The 25,687-nt window shown below is 41.5% G+C and overlaps 2 long non-coding RNA genes across 4 annotated transcripts in view; both read left to right on the forward strand.

The window, feature by feature from the left end:
• The window catches only part of LOC138753895 (uncharacterized), a 178,241-nt gene that overhangs the window by 79,550 nt on the left and 73,004 nt on the right, over positions 1–25,687 (forward strand). The window lies entirely within an intron of this gene.
• On the forward strand, positions 58–8,830 carry LOC138753894 (uncharacterized). The gene is made up of 2 exons (XR_011351487.1): positions 58–1,281; positions 6,338–8,830. It is a non-coding gene; the product is annotated as an uncharacterized lncRNA (long non-coding RNA).

Consider the following 25,687-nt stretch of genomic DNA (forward strand, 5'->3'; position numbering starts at 1 on the left):
TGAGCACAATGGGGCTCCTGCCCAGTGTCAGCTGTGATCAGTAGCCTGACCCTTTTACAGCTGAATTCAGGCGGCTGGGGGAGCCACTAAACTGGGCTGATTATCCCTCTCGGAGGAGGGAGTCGTCGCTCCCTCTCCTGCACATTCAGATGGCCTCAAAACAGCCGCATATTGCCTAAACATGCGGCTTGACATGCTGGGCAATTGGTCACCTGAAAGTGCCTTCTGTTTCAATCTAGAAGAAGACTTTCACTTGATCCAAGAAAGGGTTGCTGAAGGATATCTCTAATCCAGCCAACATCCATGCGCAGAAGCGATCAAAGTTTCGGGTTTACGAGACCCAAATAGAAGAGTAAACTTTCCAACTATCAAAGAGGAAAGAAACAAGGCAGGGGCCCAGAGCTGATGGAGAAGAGGACGGAGGATGAGAGAGGCGGAGAAACAGTGAAGAGTCAGATTGGGGAATAAAAATGAGGAAGTCAATGGGGAAAGAAACTTTGGAGAGTAAAAATATATTCAGGTGTAAAATCACGACCGAAGGGGAAACGTGCAATCTGATTCACTCAAATCTAAAAGAAAACTGTCGACCATTGACTGGTGATTGTGATATAGAGAATTTAGGTTAAAAAGACTTAAGTTAAAATGTGATGATTAATCATAAACAGGGAAGCCAGAACGGACAGAGAGTTTACTAGCAGTCAAGGACAGAAGGAGCTGCTGAATATGTTTTTTTAAACCTATCTTTTCATGGTCATAGTGAGAGACATGCAGGAGACAAAGGATTGATAAGAAGTGTGAGAAACAGAATTCAGTGAATGTAGAGTTCACAGCGTACGTAACGAACGTGATAATTAATAATGCAGTTATACTTAGAATGTTTTTGTAATACTAACCAATTAAAACAGTATTAATAAGAAGGGGAAGGGCAAATAATAAAGGTATAAAAATCAATGCACTGTATGTATCGGGGCTTAACTGGTGAGAAACCAGTTGAGTCCAACTCTGCAGACTTGTAAATAAAGCTTGTCGTGTCATCAGTTTTAAAGAGACTCATGTGTGAGAGGTTTTATTTCTGACAAATGGGGGCTCGTCCGGGATCTACACTCCGGCCGTGAGGGGAGGCGAGAAGAGGGACATCGGAGGCGGTGCACCCCGCTGAGTTCAGCGGCTCCTAGTCCCTTGCTCGTCGCTTCAGGCGGCTTGAGCGAGTGGTATCCGGACAGGGTGACACGACAAGACGGAGAGGAGAAGGGTGACGGTTCAATCCCCGGGAAGACACCGGTAAGTGACGACTTACAATTGTGGTGTGGGGATTGGGTAACAGGTGTAACGGGATACACCTGTTTGGATAAAAACCTAACGGAATAGATTAAGTATAGATCTTTTGTCGTTGTGTGAGAACCCTGTCGCGGGACTCTAGGATAGACCTCAGGGAAACCTCGGCGGTAACCGAAGGAGGGACAGCACCTCCGACGAAGTGCCGAGAAGAGAGGGGTCAACCCCAGGAAAACCTCAGCGGTAACCGAAGGAGGGACAGTACCTCCGACGAGGCGTCTGAGAGGAAGGGAGTAGGGTCCAGAGCGAGAGGGTCCTCAGCAACGATAAACAGATCTAGGTGGGAAAATGGGAGGATCAAAATCTAAGGGCTCGTCTGAAAATTCAGGACAATTCCTGGGAGTACCCCTTGACAGCCCTTTGGGGAGAATGTTTGAAAATTGGGATAGTAATAGATATCGGGACAAAAACAAGAAAAAGATGGTCCAATATTGTCTCCTTTGGTCAAAACCACCTATTAAAGGTTCCTCGGTCTGGTGGCCGAAATTTGGATCTGATGAGGATTGGGTTAGACAAGCATTAAACATATATGTAAATTCGAGACCAAAGGTGAATCAAGAAGAGTCAGCATATGCATTTTGTTGGGTTCCCTGGCCAGGATCCTTAACAGAATGTTTTAAATTGAGAGTGGCAGGAGAAAAGAAATGGGAACCTCTGGACAACCTTCCCCCTCCTTATATTCCCCCGGTGCCTACTGCGCCCGAGGAAAGCTTATTACCGGAGGGGAAAGGTGATGAATCTGATTGCCCCGAAGGCGGCCGGGATAAAAAGGATGAATTAAGGGAGTCGGACCCTAAACTTCCACCGGTAAACCGACCCTGGACAAGATCCCAGACTGGTCCAGGACCATCAAAGTTTTCAATAAACCTAAATCCCCTGAGAGAAGTTCCTATGGGAGGACCGGGAGGGGGAACGGGATATGTGAATGTTCCCCTAACTAGTACAGAGGTGCGGGGATTTAAGAAAGAAATGAAAAAGTTATTGGAAGATCCTATAGGACTGGCTGAACAGTTTGACCAATTCTTGGGACCAAACACATATACGTGGGAAGAGATGCAGGCAATAATGGGAACATTATTTTCACCCCAGGAGAGGCAGATGATTCGACGGGCTGCCCTCCTCATGTGGGAATATGAACAACCTGGGGACCCTAGACCCCATGAACAAAAATATCCCTTAAATGAACCCAGGTGGGACAAACGAACACCCGAGGGATTGGCAAGTATGAGACAATATAGAGAGTGGACAATTAAAGGGATACGGGAGGCTGTGCCAAAGGGTCACAATTTTACCAAGGCATTTGGGAACCACCAGGGGAAAGACGAGTCCCCTACTGATTTCTTGGAGAGGGTGAGAAATAATGTCCAACAGTATGCTGGTGTGGACCCTAGTACACCAATGGGTGAACAGCTTATTCGAATTGAATTTGTTTCCAAATCATGGCAAGACATTAGAAAGAAACTAGAAAAGGAGGAGAACTGGAGTGAAAAACCCCTAAGTGAACTGTTAAAAAAGGCACAAAAAGTATATGTGCAGAGAGAAGAAGAAGATCAAAAGAAGGCGACAAAGGTTATGGTACAGACTATCCGACAGATGAATGCTGAATCCAGAGGGGAAAGAAAACAAAACCTTCCTCTAAACAATCCAAAATATCCAAGAGAGGGAAGACCCCGGAGATTCGTTAAGTGCTATTACTGCAATGAGGAAGGACACTTTAAGAGGGAATGCCCCCGATACAAGAGGGAATTGCGTGCCCTCGAACTTATGGAAGAAGATTAGGGGTGTCAGGGGTTCCAAATGTTAGGGACCAAATATAAGAGGGAACCCCTGGTAAAACTAAAAATTGGTCCCAAGGGAGAAGAGGTGGTGTTTATGGTGGACACAGGAGCGGAACGAAGTAGTGTAATAACTGTGCCAATCGGAACTGAGCCTATAAAAAGTAATTTGACAATTTCTGGGATAGAAGGAGCTCCCAGAATGGTATCAATAATTCCCCAAGTAACAGTGAAACTGGAAGAAAGAGAAGGGGTACAAGACCTCTTGTTATTACCTTCGGCTGGATTTAACCTCCTAGGAAGGGACTTACAGGCTCTCCTAGGTTTGGGTGCTCTCCCTGTGGACGGAGAAGTGCGAGTCCACCTCTGCGCTTTAAAAGAAGAGGATGAACGGCAGATTGACGAGAGAGTCTGGTATAAGGAGGGAAATCGAGGAGGTCTGGACATCCCACCTTTACATGTCACATTAATACCAGGTCATCAGCCGGTAAGGAAACGTCAGTATCCTATTTCTTTGGAAGGGAGAAAAGGGCTACAGCCGGTAATTGAGACTTTAATACGAGACGGACTATTAGAAGAATGCATGTCACCTTATAACACCCCTATACTCCCAGTAAAAAAGTCAGATGGATCCTATCGCCTAGTTCAGGATCTAAGAAGTTTGAATGCTATTGTTCAGACTCGCCACCCAGTGGTGCCTAATCCCTATACTATTATGAGTCGGATTCCCCCAGACCATGAGTGGTTTAGTGTTATCGACTTGAAGGATGCCTTCTGGACTTGTCCGTTAGAAGAGGAAAGTAGAGATATGTTTGCGTTTGAATGGGAAAATCCATGGACAGGTAGACGGAGACGGTTTCGGTGGACTGTATTGCCCCAAGGGTTCACTGAATCTCCAAACCTGTTTGGACAAATGCTAGAACAAATCCTGATGGACTATCCACAATCTGATGATTCCCAACTAATGCAGTATGTGGATGATTTACTATTATCAGGACCCAAGGAACAAGAAATGAGGAGAGAGACCATTAGACTCTTGAATTATCTGGGGAAAAAGGGTCTACGAGTGTCCAGAAACAAGTTACAGTTTGTTGAGAAAACTGTGATATATCTGGGACACCAGATAAGTAAAGGACAGAAACGAATTACCCCTGAACGAATTGCGGGAATCACTAGAATGCCTTTACCCCGTAATAAGAAGGAAATAAGACAATTCCTGGGACTCTTAGGATACTGTAGGTTATGGATAGAGGACTACTCAGCTTTGGTGAAGTTTATGTATGATAAACTGACAAATGAAAATGACTATCCATTGAAATGGACCCAGGAGGAGGAGGGATGGTTCGAGGACTTGAAACATCGCCTAACACGAGCCCCAGTGCTCACTCTGCCCTCTTTAAAACAGCCCTTCCAGCTATTTGTCACTCATAACCAAGGAACAGCTGTGGGAGTTTTAACACAGGAAAAAGGCGGTCAGCGACACCCAGTAGCTTTCCTTTCCAAAATGATGGACCCAGTGTCTCGCGGATGGCCGACGTGTATCCAGGGAGTAGCGGCTGCTGCTCTGTTGGTAGAGGAAGCACGTAAACTTACTTTTGGAGGAAAGATGACTGTGTACACCTCCCATTCTGTGAGTGTTTTATTAACACAAACTGCCCATCGATGGCTGACTGATTCTCGCATATTAAAGTATGAAACCATTTTAATGGTTGGAGAAGATTTACAGTTTGCAAAAATTAATAGCTGCAATCCAGCTCAATTTTTATACGGCAGTGAAACAGAGAAAGAGGTGGAGCATGACTGTGTCGAGTTGACAGATCTTCAGACCAAGACCCGAGAAGACCTTTGCGATACTCCGCTGGGAGAAGGATATGAATTCTACATTGATGGCTCCGCCAGATGTGTTGACGGAATGAGAAGAAATGGGTATGCTATAATAGAAGGAAATACTTGGAAAGTAGTAGAATCCACGAGACTACCCGGAAGCTGGTCAGCACAATCCTGTGAACTATATGCCTTGCAGAGAGCCCTCAGAATACTGGCAAAGAAAATTGGAACGATTTACACAGATTCCAAATACGCATACGGAGTAGTGCATACCTTTGGTAAGATCTGGAAGGAGCGTGGTCTAATTACATCAAGAGGAAAGGAATTGGCACACGAACAGATGATTACTCTGACTCTAGAAGCCTTAACATTACCCCAAGAAATAGCAGTGGTCTACATACCAAGCCATCAAAGGGGAGATAACCCGACAGCAATTGGAAACAGACTGGCTGATGAAGAAGCCAAAAGAGCAGCCATGCAACAAGAAGTCCGTTTGCTGACTTTAATCCCAATAAGGCAAGGCATAAAGACAGCTCCCATTTTCACTGCTAAGGAAGAAAAGAACATGGATCAGCTGGGCGCAAGCCAGTTACCTGATGGAACATGGAAAACACCAGATGGAAGAATTGTTCTAAATAAAGAAATAACTCGCAATATTTTAAAACACCTGCATCAACAGAGCCACTGGGGCACTCAAGCCTTATGTGACACAGTGCTTCGAGAATATGTGTGTAAGGGAATCTACACCTTGGCCCAACAAGAGGTGCAAAATTGTTACCTATGCACAAAAATTAATAAGAAGATAATGAAGACAGGGACCATGGGAGGTCAACCATTAGCCATACGCCCTTTTCAACGTATCCAGATCGACTTCACAGAGTTACCTCAAGTTCAAAGATGGAAATATCTGTTGGTGATAATAGATCACTTTACCCGATGGGTAGAAGCCTTCCCAACAATAAATACTACAGCCTCTACAGTAGCTCGCCTCCTCCTAGAGCAGATAATCCCCAGATATGGTATAATGGATTCTATAGACTCAGACAGGGGTCCACATTTTTCTTCAAAAATCCAGCAATTGATTTGTGATGCATTACAGGTCTCTTGGAAATTACATACCCCTTGGCATCCACAAAGCTCAGGGAAGGTCGAGCGTATGAATGGAACACTAAAAATCCAATTGACAAAGTTAATGGTGGAAACTAAAATGCCTTGAATAAAGTGTCTGCCCCTAGCCTTATTGAGAATTCGTACTGCCCCACGAAAAGATGTAGGGCTGTCCCCTTATGAAATGATGTTTGGGCTTCCCTTCTGGAGTACAGTTGAGGGGTTTCCCACCTTGGGGGAAGGGGATATATTTGTTAGGAACTATTTACAGGCACTGTCACGCTCTCTTACAGATTTACAAAAGAGAGAACTATTGGCACAAACACCGCCTCTAGACTTTTCTTTACACAAAGTGGAACCAGGAGACTGGATTCTGAAAAACTCCAGCCCCAGTGGGAAGGTCCATACCAAGTTCTCTTAACTACAGAAGCTGCAGCACGAACAAGAGAGAAGGGGTGGACACACGCATCCAGATTTAAGGGACCTGTAGAGGCGCCACAGGACCCTGATACGAACTCAGATTGGACTTGTATTCCTGGAGAAAAACCTCTTACCTTACGATTTCGCAAAAAGACTTAATTCACAATGTTATTGTTATGTTCTTTGATTTTTCTTAGTTTGCCTATGTCTTTATCAGGTGTGAAATGTAAGAAATGCAGAGATACAGTGGTCCTGTTTCAGGACCACATTTGGGGAAGAAAGGAAGGTAATTTCATTTCCCATACCTCAGTTCCTGAGAAATGTTGGGCAGAAAATACCACCCAACATCCATATACCCCTTGTGTGGAAAAAGAAGGAAATAATATGGGTCATTATATACAGATTCCTAATACCACTCCTTTCCCTCTTAACGGTTGGAAAGGTGACTCAAGCCCACCATGCCCTGATGGACTCTGGTTTTGCATACACCAACGTACTGTTCCAATGAGAAGTTACACTCCACACTCGAAATTGCCTGTCCCTTTAAGACAGCCGGACTTAGTTCGAGTCCATCCAAATAACCATGTAAGTTTCGGTAATGTAATTGAGGGAGATAACCTTTTTGTAGATCTGGCAACTAAAATTGCAGGAACTTTTAATGTAACTAATTGTTTGGTCTGCGGGGGTCCACGGATGTCAGAACAATGGCCTTGGTGGGGAGAACCTCTCAATTCATTGACCATGATTTCCCGCATTTGGACAACTAACCGAACGAGATCAAGAGAAACCTGGTCTCTCACGAGCCGGCAAATACCCAGTAGGAGAAAGTCCCTGCAAGGCTGTATGGATTCGCATTTCGCCTGGTGTTTTCACTTGGTTTCCTAAACCTCAGACTTGGTTCTTATCTACTGTTTTTAAAACTAATTGCCTACCCCTGTCTAATAGCAGTATTCAGTTTTGGAATTGTACCACTTCCACCATCACAGGACCATACCAATCAAATCCTGTTCTTAAAAGAGTTTGGGAAAGGGGGTATGGAGTATCCCCAAATGGATTATTCTGGGTATGTGGTAATAAAGCTTATACTCGTCTTCCCTCACAGTGGAGTGGAACTTGTTTCCTAGGAATAATCCGCCCAGAATTTTTCCTTCTACCCCACGATCACGGTCATAAATTAGGCGTGAAGGTCTTTGATACATTACATCGTGAACCCCGCTCTACCACGGTACATTTGGGAGAATGGAGAGATGATTGGCCTCCAGAGCGCATAATTCAATATTATGGTCCCGCTACATGGGCTCAAGATGGATCTTGGGGTTATCGTACTCCTATATATATGTTAAATTGCATAATTTGCTTACAAGCAGTGCTTGAAATCGTTACAAATCAAACAGCTATAGCCCTGCAATTACTTGCATCCCAGCAAGGTCAAATGCGCTCTGCTATATATCAGAACCGTCTAGCCCTAGACTATCTCCTAGCCACGGAAGGAGGTGTATGTGGCAAACTTAATTTGACTAACTGCTGCTTACAGATTGATGATAATGGAAAAGCCATTCGTAAAATCGCTGATAATATTCGTACATTGTCCCATGTACCGGTTCAAACCTGGCATCCTTTCCCACAATTTAATTGGATGGACAAATGGTTTGGAGGAACCTGGTGGCGTACCTTCTTGTGGGTCATCGGAGGTATTTTATTCCTCCTACTTATTTTGCCCTGTATTATTCCCTGTCTACGCAGCCTGGTGATTTCCATGGTCGAACAAGCTATGCAACCAGGGGGGATGGGAGACCCTGTAAGACTTTTATTTCAGCGTGAGATTAATGTATCATAAAACATTTCTCTTCCCTAGCTTAGAATCCCCATTCATATCTATACATATATTCAACACATTTTAAAGAGAGAAAGGGGTGGATTGTGATATAGAGAATTTAGGTTAAAAAGACTTAAGTTAAAATGTGATGATTAATCATAAACAGGGAAGCCAGAACGGACAGAGAGTTTACTAGCAGTCAAGGACAGAAGGAGCTGCTGAATATGTTTTTTTAAACCTATCTTTTCATGGTCATAGTGAGAGACATGCAGGAGACAAAGGATTGATAAGAAGTGTGAGAAACAGAATTCAGTGAATGTAGAGTTCACAGCGTACGTAACGAACGTGATAATTAATAATGCAGTTATACTTAGAATGTTTTTGTAATACTAACCAATTAAAACAGTATTAATAAGAAGGGGAAGGGCAAATAATAAAGGTATAAAAATCAATGCACTGTATGTATCGGGGCTTAACTGGTGAGAAACCAGTTGAGTCCAACTCTGCAGACTTGTAAATAAAGCTTGTCGTGTCATCAGTTTTAAAGAGACTCATGTGTGAGAGGTTTTATTTCTGACAGTGATCCCTCCAGAAACAATGCTTGTCCTACTAATCTATTACAGAATTTTCATTCTGGGTGTGGGAATATTCAACGACTTCAGTGAATCTCGAGCCCGGACGGATGTGAAACTGAACAAGTTCTCAGTCAGCTGAGCGACCACCGCGGAATCACACCGAGCCAGAGAATTCACATCCAATCTCTTGCCGTTCAGTGAGAAATAAAGTCGTTGAGAGCAGGTCAGCGTCGTTCAGTTCTGCAACAGCGACCAGATCCAGGAACACCAACCCCACCGCCCTGGATTGCTTGACCGTGAATTTAGCAGAACAAGCTCATCAGCGTGTGATTCCACTCTGACCACAAATTCAGCCTGTCAACTGCTGTCGTGTTCATGGGACTTGTCCGCACATTGAACTGTGAAAAGGAGGCCTGGCAACTTTACCGAGATAACGGCTTGGACTGAGACACCGGGTTAATTTAAAGGAAACCCCATCATTGAGCAGACGTCGCTCATCGATTTCATAACTATAATACCGCATCCCATGAATGCGGTCCACATCCAACAACATTAACAGGCTCGCTTACTGGGAAAAACACGCCGGGTATATTTGCTCACCTGGAACACCGACAGCTGCCACAACAGGATAATAAATGGCAATGATTTGACTTAGTAACCAGGCTCCCATGTTCTCAGAGAAGTGACAAATCAAACGTCAATGAAACACATTTTTAACGGCATCTCTTCTTATAGAAGAGAGGAATCTCCAGCCGCACGGATCTCTTGGTAATTGATGTGAGTTGTATTCAATGAACAAACTAGTTATGTCACCTGCTCCCAGAATAACAGCACTGTGGGGATTGCAGACTCAAAGTGGAAGATCCACCATCAAAAGGCATCGTTTGGATGCCATGTCAGTGAGCAATGATGACATGTATCTGGATTGTGAGAGGGTTGATGTACACTCATTGGGTCACTGTGTTTCCCATGTTTCTGCATCTGAAAGTGCTCTGTTCTGGTCGCATGAATGTGTGGATCCATAATAACTGAGGGTAAACTGTGAACTGCACCGCAGTCGAGGAAAGCAATTGGAAGACAGTATAAAGAGACGCCAGTGTCACTGGAGTTATCAACATTTACTTTTATCCTGACTCAATTCCTACTATTGGTAGGAATAATAAGATATCTTATGCTTGGAGTCAGAGGAAATGTGATAAATGAAGATTCTGCATCAGTATTTACCCAGGAGCGTTACATGCAAAATCAAGATGAGGAGAATGGTGTGGAAAAGGCTCGTGTGCTGGGACGTTTGAAAGAAAAGAACGAGACGGGTCTATTTCCGACATAAGTCGTGACAGACCTCGTTGATGATAATTTATTTCAAATTATTGGAAAAGGCAAAAACAGAGATGATCTGGACCTTGACAAAATAATTGATATCGTTAAGAGGCGAGAGGACCCGAAATCCAAGCAGCAAAACCTGTGAACCACGACAAACGGTTACTGAAACAAAAGTTGCTTTAATTTTCTTTGAATATGAAAATACAATCAAACTTTAACTTATCTCTATTGACTCACTTAACCTACTTAACCCCCTTCTCATTCTAAACACACCTGTGTGTAAGTTCAGTAAAGTGCTTTGGTTCACAGTCCAATCTCACTGGTTGAGGCCAATACTTGTACTGTGCACAGAAGTTAACATTAAGACAGTTCACCAGGCTTTGGTGCTCAACAGGTAAATAGTTACCACTCAGAAGGCTCTTGTTGTTTTTCAGAGAGAGAGAGTTTTTATTGTTCCAGGACATCACCATCTGATTCCATTTTATTTAGCCACTCCAGTGTCTTGCTCACGAAACATGGCCACCTTTAGGGTTCTCCAGTTGATAACCTCTTTCTTTCAGTTCAGGGAAACACTGGACAGCCAGTCCTCTCCATTGCCCGGGCCATCTTTCAAAGCTCGCCAGCTTGTCCCTCTGGAACCAATGTCTGTGTCTCTCTCCTCCCTCTCTCTCTCACTACCTCCAACTCTGAGAGCAAAGCCTGTTTTTTACTGTTCTCTGGCTGCGAAGATCACATGACCTTCCAGACAGTAAATGGTCTTTTCCAGACAAAGCTGCCAAATGCTCTTTTCCAATCAAAGCTTCCAAACAAAGTTGCCACTGTTGTTACATTTGTTGCCTTTTGCAAATGACTGTCCATCATGAGTCTAAGCATCTTTCAAAAGCACCTACAAAATCTCTGTGTTTTAAAGTGTTTGTGTGTGACCTGTTCTAACAAACCTTTCCCCATTTACCTCGCAAATACCTCTACATACTCTGTTACAGTATATTCCATCGAGTGAAGAAATCGAAATGTGGCGCAGTTTCATAATTGCAGTTGAAAATTGCAGCCACCTACACATTCAAAACTCAAATCAAACAAGTCGAAGAATGTAACCATGATAGTTCTCAAGAACAATTGAACAGCATGTCAGGAATCCCAAAAGCGCTAACTTCGACGTTGTCTTTTGTAAAGTTAATGGTTAAACTGTACATGACTGTCCATTTTGTTGGACTCTGGCTTTAACTTACTCTTAATTTAGTCTATGTGTAGTCTGAGTCCAGCGCGTTCTTTGAATGAAGTGATAGGAGAAGGTATTCGGTTCAACAGTCAATTTATTACACAGCACAAGAATAAAACTTAACAGAGCTCTGGGTCAGTCTGTTAGTTCATAGGTCACCTGCCAGTGAGCTACTCCCCGAGACTGACCCCTATTGTCCAGTTGGCACAGTTTATATAGGTCAATCTTATCACACAGAACAAAAGTTGTTTTCCCTGCTAGATCTTTTTGCATAAGGGTTATCACAAGTCATCTCCTGTTTTGCAGATTTCTGGGGTGTAGCATTCCCATGTTAATCCTCCAGGCCAGACTATCCTGTTGTTTAGATCTGAAATTAATTCATCCCCAGATATTTCTAATCACCATTCGGTCCCTGTCTGGCCAATTTCTGCTGTTCTCTTTAACACCTCCTCGTGCCTTAATCTTCCTCCTAGACTGGTTTTCCATTCCCTTTGATTCTTGCGGGCCATTCTTTGTTCTGATCTGGCCTGTGTCTCCTGTGCTACTTCCCACCTCCTTCAGTTGAGCATTCCTCCTAAATCGTTTTATGCATATCCTCTCCCTGTATCTTGGGAGCAGCCAATTTTGTTCAGCCAACTTTGCTCCATGCTGTGACAGCCACTTAGCCACATTCCTCTTTTCCTGACTCATGCAGTCCAAATAAACTTATTGATTAATCATTTATTTCATACTGTTTTAACCCCTAGATTCCAACAATTTACATCACTCCCTTTCCTGACATGTTCAGGTGACAATCTCCCTTTAGATTATTGCCACTGAATTGGCTATCCCCACATGTACCTGCATTACACTGCAACAGCAATGCATTTGTGTACTTTCATTATCTTTTCCTGTTACCCTTCACTGGTCTGGAATCCACTTCACAGATCAAACTGCCACTGGAGACTCATTTGATGATCTATTCACTTTCCGCTGATAGATCGTAAATATTTATTGTAAATCTCTATTGAACCAGTGCTCAACCTTTTTTCTGGTGCTCATAAATGGACTCACTTATTTCAGAGGTTTGCTTCCACCCTACCAATGAGTTCTCCATTCAATGCTCTCTCTGATTTTACACAGCAATTTCTTGTGCAGAACTTCAACAAATTCAATTAGAAAGTCCAAACACACAATGTCAACAGGTCCACTTGAGGAAGGAAGGAGTTAAAAGCCAGTGAGAGTAAAAGCTAGATTTTGCAGCATTCTAGTAAGGCAGGCAAGGCAATTCAAAAGGTCCAATTAGCACCATGACTAACTATAGGAATTTTTTCTGAACCAATCAATGAGCAGGTCTGATAAGACTGTCAATCTTATGTAGCAATGGAATTTATGCTTTGTAGCAATTGCATTGTGTAAGAATGTATAGTATAAATTTTTTTATTGGGCCAAATATAACCCGACTCGTGTGTAAACTGAACAAAGGCAAGCTGTGAACACAAGGTCAGTCTCTGCTAGCCTTTATAGAGAGAGTGGGGCGGTGTAAACAGTGTAAGAAACACAGCCACTACTCCATGACCATCTGCACAGTTGTCTTTACTGCTGGGTGAGCGAGATTGTGGATCACACTGAGCTCTTCACCCTCCAGTGCGGCAGGACCAGCAGGTGCGGCATTCCTGTTGAGTCATCGCAGAGCAATGTGTCCAGGCTGCTAGGCACCCAGACATCCTTGAGTTTGAGGCCCGAGATGGCGGTCCCCAGCACTTGTCATAGAAACACCAAGTCGACTGGCCCTGGTCAATTAGTTTTTATTCAAATTCAGTACGCTCCTTTAAGGGCACCATGAGCTCATTCACCTGGCCCATTGTGACATCATAATCGCTGCCCAGGGTGCACGCTGGAAGGGATGCTGGAGTCAGAGAGAATGTTCTGATGACGCCATTTCCCCATGGCTACCTTGCCATGTGGTGCTACGTGGGGCCGGTTCACCATGAGGGTGCGCACCACCACACAACCACCCCCCAGAACCGGCTACGTGTCCTTTCACTTTGATGGCCAGCCCCGGCTCTTGGGCATTTGTAAGGTAGTGGGGAAACCTAACCAGTGTCCTCCAGTGGCTGCATTACAACCTATTCCTGTTGTTAAGGAATCTTTCATTAGAGATATTTTGGATTGTGTAGGTCCCTTGACGAAAACTCAGTCTGGAAATCAATACTTGTTAACAATTATGTGTGCAGCATCAAGATTTCCAGAAGCTATACCATTAAGAAATATTAAAGCTAAAATGGTGGTGAAGGCTCTGGAAAGATTTTTCACAGTGTTTGGATTACCAAAAGAAATTCAGTGTGATCAGGGATCTAATTTTATGTCTGGATTGTTTCAACAAATAATTGATGAGTTGGAAATAAAACAGATCACTTCATCTCCATATCATCCTGAAACTCGCAGAGCTTTGAAAAGATTTCACTCTTAAAAATATGATGAGGATTTATTGTTTGGAGAATGGGAAAGATTGGGATGAAGGTTTTCATTTATTGTTGTTTGCAGCAAGAGAGGTGTGAAGGGGGTCATTAGGTTTTTGCTTTTGAATTGTGTTTGTACATCAGGTTAGAGGTCCTTGGATGTTATTAAAAGAACAGTGGGTTAATGAGGATGAGCAGTTGGACTTGCTTGATCATGTTTCTAAATTTAAAGTAAGGCTACAAAAAGTGTGGAATTTAGCTTGAGAATTTAGAAATGGCTCAAGGTAAAATGAAGTGTTTATTAAATGAAAGCTCAAGTGAGGAAATTTAACGTAGGAAGTAAAGTTTTGATTTTTTTTCCAACACATGACAATCCTTTGAAAGCTAGATTTTCTGGTCCATACACAGTTAAATCAATATTATCTATGTTGATAACACTCCAGATAGAAGGAACAAAACTCAGGATTGTCACATAAATATGTTGAAACCTTATTATGAGAATAATGGTAATGGAGACCAATCTGTATCAGAAGTGTTGGCTGTTGACAGAGTGGAGGAAGTGGTGGATCATGAGGTAATGGAAATAAAATCTTGTGAGGATAACCTTAAAGAAACCATGGTTCCTGTGCACTTGTCTAACTCAGAAATTTTGAAAACTTTAGAGAAAAAGTTAGTTCATCTTAATTCACAAGAAGAGATACAGTTGAAGGATTTAATTTTAAAGAAGTCATATCTTTTTCCTGACGTTCCAAAAAGGGCATCAGTGATTTATCACAATGTGGATGTTGGTGAGTCAAATCCCATTAAACAACACCCATACAGAATAAACATTCATAAAAGTAAAATTATGGATCAGGAGGTGGGATATATGTTGAGAAATGACATTATTTGTCCTTAAAACTCAGATTGGAATTCTCCTTGTATTCTGGTACCGAAACCAGATGGAACTATTAGGTTTTGTACAGATTGCAGGAAGGTTAATGCAGTAACTAAAACAGATACTTATCCTATTCCAAGAATGTCTTACTAAGTTGAATTTGTTGAAGGGTTACTGGTGTATGCCTTTAACTGAGAGAGGAAGGAATATTTCAGCTTATATTACTCCATCTGGCTTATAGGAGTACAATAGAAAATAGGAGCTGGAGTAGGCCATTTGGCCCGTCGGGCCAGCACCGCCAATTTAGATCATGGCTGATCATTATCATCAGTACCCCTTTCCAGCCTTATCCCCATAACCCTTAACTCCGTTACACACAAGAGTCTTATCTAACTCTCTTTTGAACATAGTCAGCGAATCCACCTCTACCACCCTCTGTGGCAGAGCATTCCACAGATTCACACTTCTCTGGGTAAAAAAATGCTTTCTCATCTCCGTCCTAAAGGGCCTACCCTGTATTCTTAAACTATGCCCTCTAGTCCTCGTCTCCCCCATCATTGGGAACAAGTAATCAGACTTCACCTTGTCTATCCCCCTGATGATTTTGTATACCTCAATCATGTCCCCCCTCATCCTTCTAAACTCCAATGGATACAAGTCCAGTTTTTCTAGCCTTGCTGCATATGACAACCCTGCCATCCCTGGAACTAACCTTGTAAATCTGTGCTGCACACCCTCTATAGCTAGTATGTCCTTCCTCAAGTTTGGAGACCAGAACTGGACGCAATACTCCAGGTGGGGTCTCACCAGGGCCCTGTATAACTGCAGAAGGGCGTCTCTGTTCCTATACTCCAATCCCCTCTTTATGAAAGCCAACATTCCATTTGCCTTCTTCACAGCTTTCTGAACCTGCATGCTAGCCTTCAGTGACTGGTGAACAAATACAACCAGATCCATTTGCACTTCCCCACTCCCTAGCTTGTCTCCATTTAAATAATACTCAGCTTTCCTATTACTTCCCCCAAAATGAATAACCTCACATTTGTTCACATTGAAATTCATCTTCCATTTAGCCGCCCACTCCTCCAGCCTGTCCAAGTCCCTCTGCATTTTCCTTACATCCTCCTCACACCCCACACCGCCACCCAGTTTAGTGTCGTCTGCAAATTTGCTCATGTTATTTATAATCCCCTCATCCAAATCATTAACATAAATTACAAACAACTGAGCACCCAACACCGATCCCTGAGGCACTCCACTCGTCACATCCTGCCATTCTGAAAAAGACCCATTTACTCCAACCCTTTGTTTCCTATCTCTTAACCAATTTCCTATCCATGTCAGCACCTTACCTCCAATACCATGCTCCCTGATCTTGCCCACTAGACTCCAGTGCGGTACCTTATCAAATGCTTTTTGGAAGTCCAAATACACCACATCCACTTGCTCTCCCGAGTCCACCCTCTTTGTCACATCCTCAAAAAATTCCAGAAGGTTAGTCAAGCATGACTTACCCTTAAGGAATCCATGCTGACTAGCCCTTATACTATTATTACTGACTAAGTGTTCTGCTATTTCTCCTTTTATGATGGACTCCAATATCTTCACCACCACTGATGTCAGGCTAACCGGTCTATAATTTCCCGTTTTCTCCCTCCCTCCTTTCTTAAAAAGCGGCACCACATCAGCCACTCTCCAATCCCCAGGGACCTCCCCGGAATCTATGGAACTTTGGAAAATGTCGACCAGTGCCTCCACAATTTCCATAGCCACCTCTTTAAGCACCCTAGGATGCAGCCCATCAGGCCCTGGGGATTTATCAGCCCTCAGTCCCAACAATTTACTCATAACCTCCTGCTTCTGGATCCGGATATCCCCTACCTCCCCAGTAAAGTTCCCCAAGTCTCTTGGTACCGCATGACCACTACCCCCTAACTGACTATAACCTATATCCTCCTTGGTGAAGACAGTTGCAAAGTATTTGTTAAATTCCTCTGCCATCTCCTTGTTTCCGGTAATAATTTCACCCTTGCCCATTTTCAAAGGGCCAATTTTAGACCGAACCAATTTCTTCCTCTTCACATACTTAAAAAAGCTTTTGCTATCCTCCACAATATTATCTGCTAATTTCCTCTCGTACTTCATTTTCCCATCTCTTATGGCTTTCTTAGTTACCCTCTGATGTTCTTTGAAGGTATCCCAATCCTCTAATTTCCCACTCCGCTTCGCTATCTTATAATTACTCCCTTTGGACTTGATAATGCACTTGATTTCCTTACTTAGCCAGGGCTGCCATTTGCATCTCCTAGAGCCTTTCCTCCACTTTGGAATAAATTTGTCCTGAATCCTGTGAAAAATGTCCATAAAAACCTGCCATTTTTCCCCAGTTGTCCTCCCAGCTAGTGTGTCTTCCCATTTTATTTTGGATAGCTCCTCCCTCATAGCTGCAAAATTCCCTTTATTTAACTGAAGTACAAAGTGTTATATTTTGGCATGAAAAATGTTCCTGCAACATTTCAAGGAAGGATTAATTCAATAATCGAAGGGTTAACACATACAGATGCTTTTATCGATGATTTCGTCATAAAATGTGACAAATGGGAAGAACATTTGAAGGAATTGGACAAATTGTTTGCAAGATTATCCAAAGCCATTGTGTCATACTTGGCTCATGTAGTTAGTCATGGCAAAGTTGCACCTATTCAAGCAAAATTGAATGAAATGTCTGAGTTTCCTCTTACCAATGGTAAGAAATCAGTGAGAAGGTTTTTAGGAATGGCAGGGTATTATAGGAAGTTTTGCAGAAATTTTGCTGAGGTTGCTCTTCCTTTAACCAACCTTTTGGAGAAGGTGGAGAAATTTGTGTGGACTTAAGTGTCAGGCATCTTTAGAAAGTTTAAAGGATAGGCTATGCCATTATCCTCTATTAAATTCTCCTGACTTTGTTAAATCTGCAGCAGTGGATAGGAGTGAGGGAGCAGTAGGGTCAGTTTTATTGCAAAAACATAATGAAATCGACCATCCAGTTGTCTACTTTTCCAAAAATTTAAATGTTCATCTAAGGAACTATTCTACTATTGAGAAATAATTATTGGCAATTGTGTTATCTTTGCAGAATTTAGATATGTATCTCAGTACATCTCAAGAACCAATTGTGGTAATTACTGACCATAATTCTCTGGTGTTATTCAATAAAATGAAGAACAAGAACAGAAGATTGTTAACCTGGAGTTTGATATTACGAGAATATCATTTGCAAATTGTTCATATCAGAGGTTTAAATAATATAATAGAGGACTATCTATCAAGATGTTAAATTTTATCTTGTATAATATGCTGTCAACATATTTATTATGATGTATATATTGTGAATTCTTATATTTTTGAGGTTTTAAAGACAATTTAGTTATTTCTGAATTTTAATTCCTTTAAAGAAAGGGAGGTGTTACAATATTAATATTTCGGGAGAATTTATAAGACTTAGAGTAGCTCATATACATACACACATCTTATTTGAAAGACTGAAGAATTCACATTTCAGGATCTCTGGAGAATGTAAGCACCTTTCACATGTAGGTGTTCATTGATCTGACATAAAATTATTGACCATTGTCTTGCTGGAGTCATGCTGTCTATCAGTGCCTTTTCTGCAAAGTGCTCACAGAAAGTTCAATTCTGGATTGTTTAACTAAGATTACAACATGAGGAGAAGAAAGAACTCATGTTGTTTGCTAGAGAAGGTGGGGGTCTTGCTAGACACAGATCACATGCTCTTTTTGGAGTTACAGTTGAAAAAGAGAGAGAATTGTGTTAACAGCTCAGTCAGTCAGTCAGTCAGTGTGTGGGACACTGACAAGTAACTGAGAAATGCAATCCAGGGAGAACTGTTTGAATATTATGAAAGCAAGTTCCAGTGCAGTCGATGGCAGGAAGTGTTATCTGTCTGATGTTTCTCTTGAAATAGAGGAAGGAATAGAACTCTGTGGTAGCTTGAAGAAAGAGGTTACCATCCAGAAGTCCCTGATGCGGCAAGTTTCATAAGTGGGACCCTGCGGTGACTAATGATTTTACCTCAGTTGTGGAAATCCTGGAGCAACAAATATCTCTCTCTCTGCAAACCCTACAAGAACCATCCTGAGCGGTAAACATCTAGTTTTCAAGCACCAAGCCTGGCGAACTTTATGCATGTTAAATTCTGTGCACAGTCATTGCCTGCAAGAAGAGAACTTGGAAGAAGGAGAAGTGAGATTGAACTGTGAACTAAATAAATTTTCGTGAATTAACGCAGACATTACATACACATGCGCTTAAAATGAGAAGGGGGTAATTTGGGGTAGTAACAGAGGAACCACTGACATGGTCTTTGCCCTCAGACAGCTCCAAGAAAAGTGTAGAGAACAAAACAAAGGACTCTACATCACCTTTGTTGACCTCACCAAAGCCTTCGACACCGTGAGCAGGAAAGGGCTTTGGCAAATACTAGAGCGCATCAGATGTCCCCCAAAGTTCCTCAACATGATTATCCAACTGCACGAAAACCAACAAGGTCGGGTCAGATACAGCAATGAGCTCTCTGAACCCTTCTCCATTAACAATGGCGTGAAGCAAGGCTGTGTTCTCGCACCAACCCTCTTTTCAATCTTCTTCAGCATGATGCTGAACCAAGCCATGAAAGACCCCAACAATGAAGACGCTGTTTACATCCGGTACCGCACGGATGGCAGTCTCTTCAATCTGAGGCGCCTGCAAGCTCACACCAAGACACAAGAGAAACTTGTCCGTGAACTACTCTTTGCAGATGATGCCGCTTTAGTTGCCCATTCAGAGCCAGCTCTTCAGCGCTTGACGTCCTGCTTTGCGGAAACTGCCAAAATGTTTGGCCTGGAAGTCAGCCTGAAGAAAACTGAGGTCCTCCATCAGCCAGCTCCCCACCATGACTACCAGCCCCCCCACATCTCCATCGGGCACACAAAATTCAAAACGGTCAACCAGTTTACCTATCTCGGCTGCACCATTTCATCAGATGCAAGGATCGACAATGAGATAGACAACAGACTCGCCAAGGCAAATAGCGCCTTTGGAAGACTACACAAAAGAGTCTGGAAAAACAACCAACTGAAAAACCTCACAAAGATAAGCGTATACAGAGCCGTTGTCATACCCACACTCCTGTTCGGCTCCGAATCATGGGTCCTCTACCGGCACCACCTACGGCTCCTAGAACGCTTCCACCAGCGTTGTCTCCGCTCCATCCTCAACATCCATTGGAGCGCTCACACCCCTAACGTCGAGGTACTCGAGATGGCAGAGGTCGACAGCATCGAGTCCACGCTGCTGAAGATCCAGCTGCGCTGGATGGGTCACGTCTCCAGAATGGAGGACCATCGCCTTCCCAAGATCGTATTATATGGCGAGCTCTCCACTGGCCACCGTGACAGAGGTGCACCAAAGAAAAGGTACAAGGACTGCCTAAAGAAATCTCTTGGTGCCTGCCACATTGACCACCGCCAGTGGGCTGATAACGCCTCAAACCGTGCATCTTGGCGCCTCATAGTTTGGCGGGCAGCAGCCTCCTTTGAAGAAGACCGCAGAGCCCACCTCACTGACAAAAGGCAAAGGAGGAAAAACCCAACACCCAACCCCAACCAACCAATTTTCCCTTGCAACCGCTGCAATCGTGTCTGCCTGTCCCGCATCGGACTGGTCAGCCACAAACGAGCCTGCAGCTGACGTGGACTTTTTACCCCCTCCATAAATCTTCGTCCGCGAAGCCAAGCCAAAGAAAAAAATAGTGGACAGTATAAGAATAGAGTTAAATTAAGTTTGAATCTATTTTCACGTTTGACGTTGATTAAATATAACTTTTGGTTTGAAAGCCATTTGTCTTGGTGAAAGTCTATTGCTGCTGGGTTTTGGGGTCCTTTGGGCTCATAAAACAGGATTCTAACTGGCACTTGATTGGATCCTTTTTTAACCAAAATGAAACATTTCGTCAGGAATGGTTTAAAAATATCCCTAACTTTCTCACTCTGAACACAAGTGGTTCGTACCACCCCTTTCTATTTCTTCCTTTTCATTACAGGACAATTTGTTCTTATGCACCCTGGCTTCATACAATAGTGGTAAATAACAATCAAAAAATTTTCCTTCATACATTTCTCTTCCTCTCTTCCTTCAACCTAACTTCCAGATTTTCTTTCTACTCTACGTGGATTGTCAGCAGTATTTGAATGGTTTTCCCTGGTGTCCACTAAGCCAATTCTTGCCAAGTTTTTATATTATTCTCTTGAATATCGTCAGGAACGCAATTTTTAATCTGCTCAATCAGAATGATTTTCCTAAATAAATCAAAGTTATTTTCTAGTTTCATTGAGGCACACCACCGATCAAAACACATAACCTTCCTAGAAGCAAAATGCAGGTGAGATTGGGTTGGTGCCTTTTTTAAACTCCTGAACTTTTGTCTATAAGCCTCTGAGACTAGTTCATTGGAGTATAGCCTGCTTTACAAATTCGTAATCAGCTGCTTGTTGTACCATGAGACATGAATACACCTGTTGGGCTTTCCCTTTAAGAACAGTTTGTAGCAGGAGTGATCACTGGTTTGGTGGCCATTTTAAATTTACAGCTACTTTCTCAAAATGCCTGAAATGCTGGTCTATTGCATTTTCCTCAAATGGAGGAACTAACTTCTACTGACCAGAAACCTCCCCTCCGAACCAGCACGTGGATTTTGGGCTTCTCCCCCTCCTTGCGATAAGGTCAGCTTCAATTTAGCTAGTTCTAGCTCATGCTTCTGTTCTTTCTCTCTCTTTTCCCTTTCTGCCTGCCTTACTGCTTCCCGTTCGGCTTTCCTTTCTGCCTCTCTTATTTCCTCTAACTCTTGTTTTCTTAAAGCCAACTTTACTTCCTCTGACGTTTTCTCCTTTGGAAACCATTCTAATGTAGTTTCTTCAAATACCCCCTTTCCTACATAGGTCTTAACAATTTTTCAAGGAATTCCCTTATTTTTCATCCCAGTTCTTACTGTAAGAAGTTTTAACTTGCCAACTATAACCATCAGTTCTGACCTTTTAGCCATTTTCCAATTAACCACTGAAGGGTTCTCTATGAACTGGTCAATGTTCATAGTTGCTGGGTTTTCTGCTGGTGATTTATACCTTCACCGTTTATTGTTAATTTCAAGCTGGAGGTTGAGTGAAACTCAGACGACTGATAACTAAGCACAAATCAATCGGCCCTAAAGCTTCCAAATTGGTTTGATCCTTGAGTATTTCATAAGCGTAAAAAAATCTTTCATAAATGTCTTATCATCATAATCTTTAGGTGGATATATATTAAATAATATACAATGTTCCGAATGTGACAGTTCATCATGATATATCTACCCATTGGATTCGTAATTATTTTTTGCTCTTTTAATGGGTAATGTTTTGTTGATTAAAGTAGCTTTTGAATTATAAGATGAGGAAAATGCATAACCCACCCAATCTCTCTTCAATTTAAAATATGCGCAACAGTTAAATCTGTTTCCCTTATAAATGTTCTATGTATTTTTATGTTTTTAAGTCGTCTTAATCATTTTACCTTTTAACCTGATTCTGTATTTCATTAATATTAGTAGTTATAAATTTCAATGTCTTCATTATATTAATTTCAATTTATTCATGTATCCCCATTTCAATTGCTCAAACTCTATTCCTCGAAAAATATCTATTTGAAGATTATTCTTTTTGACGATTCTTGATGACACAAGTGACGTGAAAATAGTAAGAATTTTAAGAAAAGAGAAGGAAAATTTTAAAAAGTCCTAATTGAGTTGTCTTTACTAACTTATGAAACAACCACAACACCCTTAACATATTGGGTTGCGGTATAAACATTAATAGTGACTTGATCCTGCAGCATATTATCCTTGCTCCCCCAGAGAATTTATTGACATATTTTCAAAAACCTAAAGACTTAATACAATCAAATCTTTACCATCTATAATAATATTTACAGTCCAATATTACTTTGAATCAAAACCAATTTATGCATATTAACTTCCGATGTCCTTTTGTTGCATTAATTCCACATTTTCCAATTGATTTTCTCGCAACTGTAGAGCAAACTGCCTGGCTTTTACTGGGTCAACAAAAAAAATCTATTATGTTTGAAGTGCCTGGATATTGTAATTTATAGCCTTTCTTCCATAATATTCTCTTTGTTGAATTAAATGCTTTATGATTATTTTAATATTTAAAAATATATACCTGGATAAACAATATTTAACATCCATAATATTCCAGTGATTCATGTCTTTCCGTGGCTCGTCAATCAGCCAGTTCCCTTTTTGAGTAGCATAACCATTTGACTAAAATAGATTGTGGTTTTTGATTTGTATGAGGTATCGATGTCAAAGCCCTGTGAGCTCTTTCAATTTCAATATTGTCTTGAAATTCTTCAGATCCTAAGACTTGTGCGATCCATTTATTTTAAAATTCTTTGATATCTTTACCCTCTTTGCCCTCATTCAAACCTACTATTTTTATATTGTTGTGTCTGCTAAACCTTTCTAAACATCAATTTTCTGAGTCAGTGTTTCTTGTGTCTTAGTGACGTTTATTCATAATATCCGTTTTTTCCTTCACATCACCCATATCTCCCTCCATACCTTTTCTCTTTCTTCCACTTCTTCAAATTGCTTTTCATGACCATCATTGCATTCTCAACAGGTTGTATTTTAACATCCATTTCTAATACACAGTTTCTATTAACTTTAATTTTGTACATCAGTGTTTCCATTAAATTTTTTTATTGTTTTTCAAAATATTGTATATCCACTGTTTGAGTTTGAAGTTTACCATTCTCTTTCTTATTTTTTTTGTCTCTTCTTAATACTTTTGGATCCATTTCTTCACGTGATATTGAGTCTGTCCAGCAAATGTGTCTAATCTGACTTCCATTATAACTGAAAAAGCTTATTTCTTCAATATTCTATTTAAAATAGGTTTCACTCATGCACATCTATTTGTATATGTGTAGTAATGTTTCTTTTCATGACTCAGTGAGCTACTGATAAAGCTTGTACTACGCAGCACCAAACTGAATTTGTTCGATTGAAGACCACACAAATGGAGTAACCTTTTCAGACAGCTCCTGGATCCACTTTACAGGTAAGGCCTCCTTCCTTATGTTCTGTCGTTTTCTTTGCTTCTTCTCTGTTGATCATTTTAGTTTTGTCTTTTTATGGAGGTATCTTCAAATTTTTCCCCAACTGTTTAACTTTCCATTTGTTAAATTGTTTTAAATAAGGACTTTACTTATTGTTCACTCTTTTAAACTTTTCTCTGGAAAGCAGACTGGACCAATTACTATTCCATCACTTGACCCCCCTCCCCCACTTCCTGTCGTGATGTAACCAGAACTGCACCAATCCTCATAATTTAGCCTCACCAATGTCTTATCAACTTTAAAATCACATTCCAATTCCTGTACTCATTACTTTGATTTATGACGGCGAATGTGACCAAAGCTCTCTTTACAACCCTATCTAATTGTGATGACTGTTCAGCAAATTTTGTATCCATATTCCCAGATCCCTCTATTCTATTGCACTCCTCAATGAGCTGCCATTTATCGTCTATGTCCTTTGTTGGTTTGTCATTCCAAAATACAACATCTAACACTCACAACATCCTCACATCAGCCATTCGTCCCTCTCGTCTTAACCACATCCTCAATCTCCCTCAAAACTGAAGTTCCCTACTCCTGTTATCTTTGCCTTTAATTCTGGCCGGAGCAGAGAAGCACTTTACTGAGAATATTGTACCATTGATGGCCCCTCAAATATCAACGACGTCATTGCCAAACACAAACAAGGGTTTTTTTTCATGTTTTTTCAATTAACTAGTTCAATATGGCTTAATATGGTCATTATATATCATAGCATTAAACAGAATATAAACTGTGCCGAGATCAAGGGATAGTCTATTGTAGTTTTACATATTTCCTATGCACGTGCATATGATACCACCTGTTATTTGTTTGATTAAAATACATTGTATGAGAGATTTATGTGTTAAATTCAATAAAAATATTTAAATAAGAAACAACCTGTCCCAATCCATGCTTTCAACTGTATATCCTTTCTAATTTAATTAAAATTAAAATTTCTCCAATTGATACAATAATAACATTATGATCATTGTTCCTCCAAACACATTTCTGGCACCTGCACTGAATCTTGCCCAGAGAGGAAATCCAGTATTGTACAGTGTCAAAGTGGTTTTGATATCAAGCGGTCTGTCCACATTAAAGATCAAAACTCCTTCCCTTTTCAGTGATTTATCCCCTGAATGTCAGCCAATTGCCACTCAGAGCCATTCTTACAGCAAAGAGGATCATGTGTTTATCAAAGCAGAGACCCAGAGACTGCTTAAAGAGGGAGTAATTGAACCAAGTAAGAATCTGTGGCGGGCCCAAGTGGTAGTCGTGAAAAACCACATTAAGAGATGACTGACTATTGACTACAGCCAGACAATTATCTGTTACACGAACTTGGATGCTTGCCCCATGCCACGAATCAATGAAATGATTAATCAAATAGCACAATACAAAGTGTACTGCACTATCGACCTCACAGCAGCTGATCACCAAATCCCCATTAAGAAAAGGGAATGGCCCACAGATTTTGAGTCTCATGGTGGGGGAGAGGTTATACCAGTTAAAAAGGGTACATTTTGGGGTCACTAATGGTGTGTCTGTGTTTCAGAGGGAAATAGATAACATTGTTAGGACGAATGAGTTACAGGGTACGTTTCCCTATCTGGATAATGTCACTATCTGTGGGAAAACACAAGCTGAGCACAACAACAACTTAAAGAAATTTTTAGCAATAGCTAAGGAACTCAAAATTACATTTAACAAGGACAAATGTGTGTTCAACGCAACAGAGCCACCCATTCTGGGCTACTTTGTCCACAAGGGC

The sequence above is a fragment of the Narcine bancroftii genome, chromosome 2, assembly GCF_036971445.1.
Source record: "Narcine bancroftii isolate sNarBan1 chromosome 2, sNarBan1.hap1, whole genome shotgun sequence".
NCBI classification, from domain to species: Eukaryota; Metazoa; Chordata; class Chondrichthyes; order Torpediniformes; family Narcinidae; genus Narcine; species Narcine bancroftii.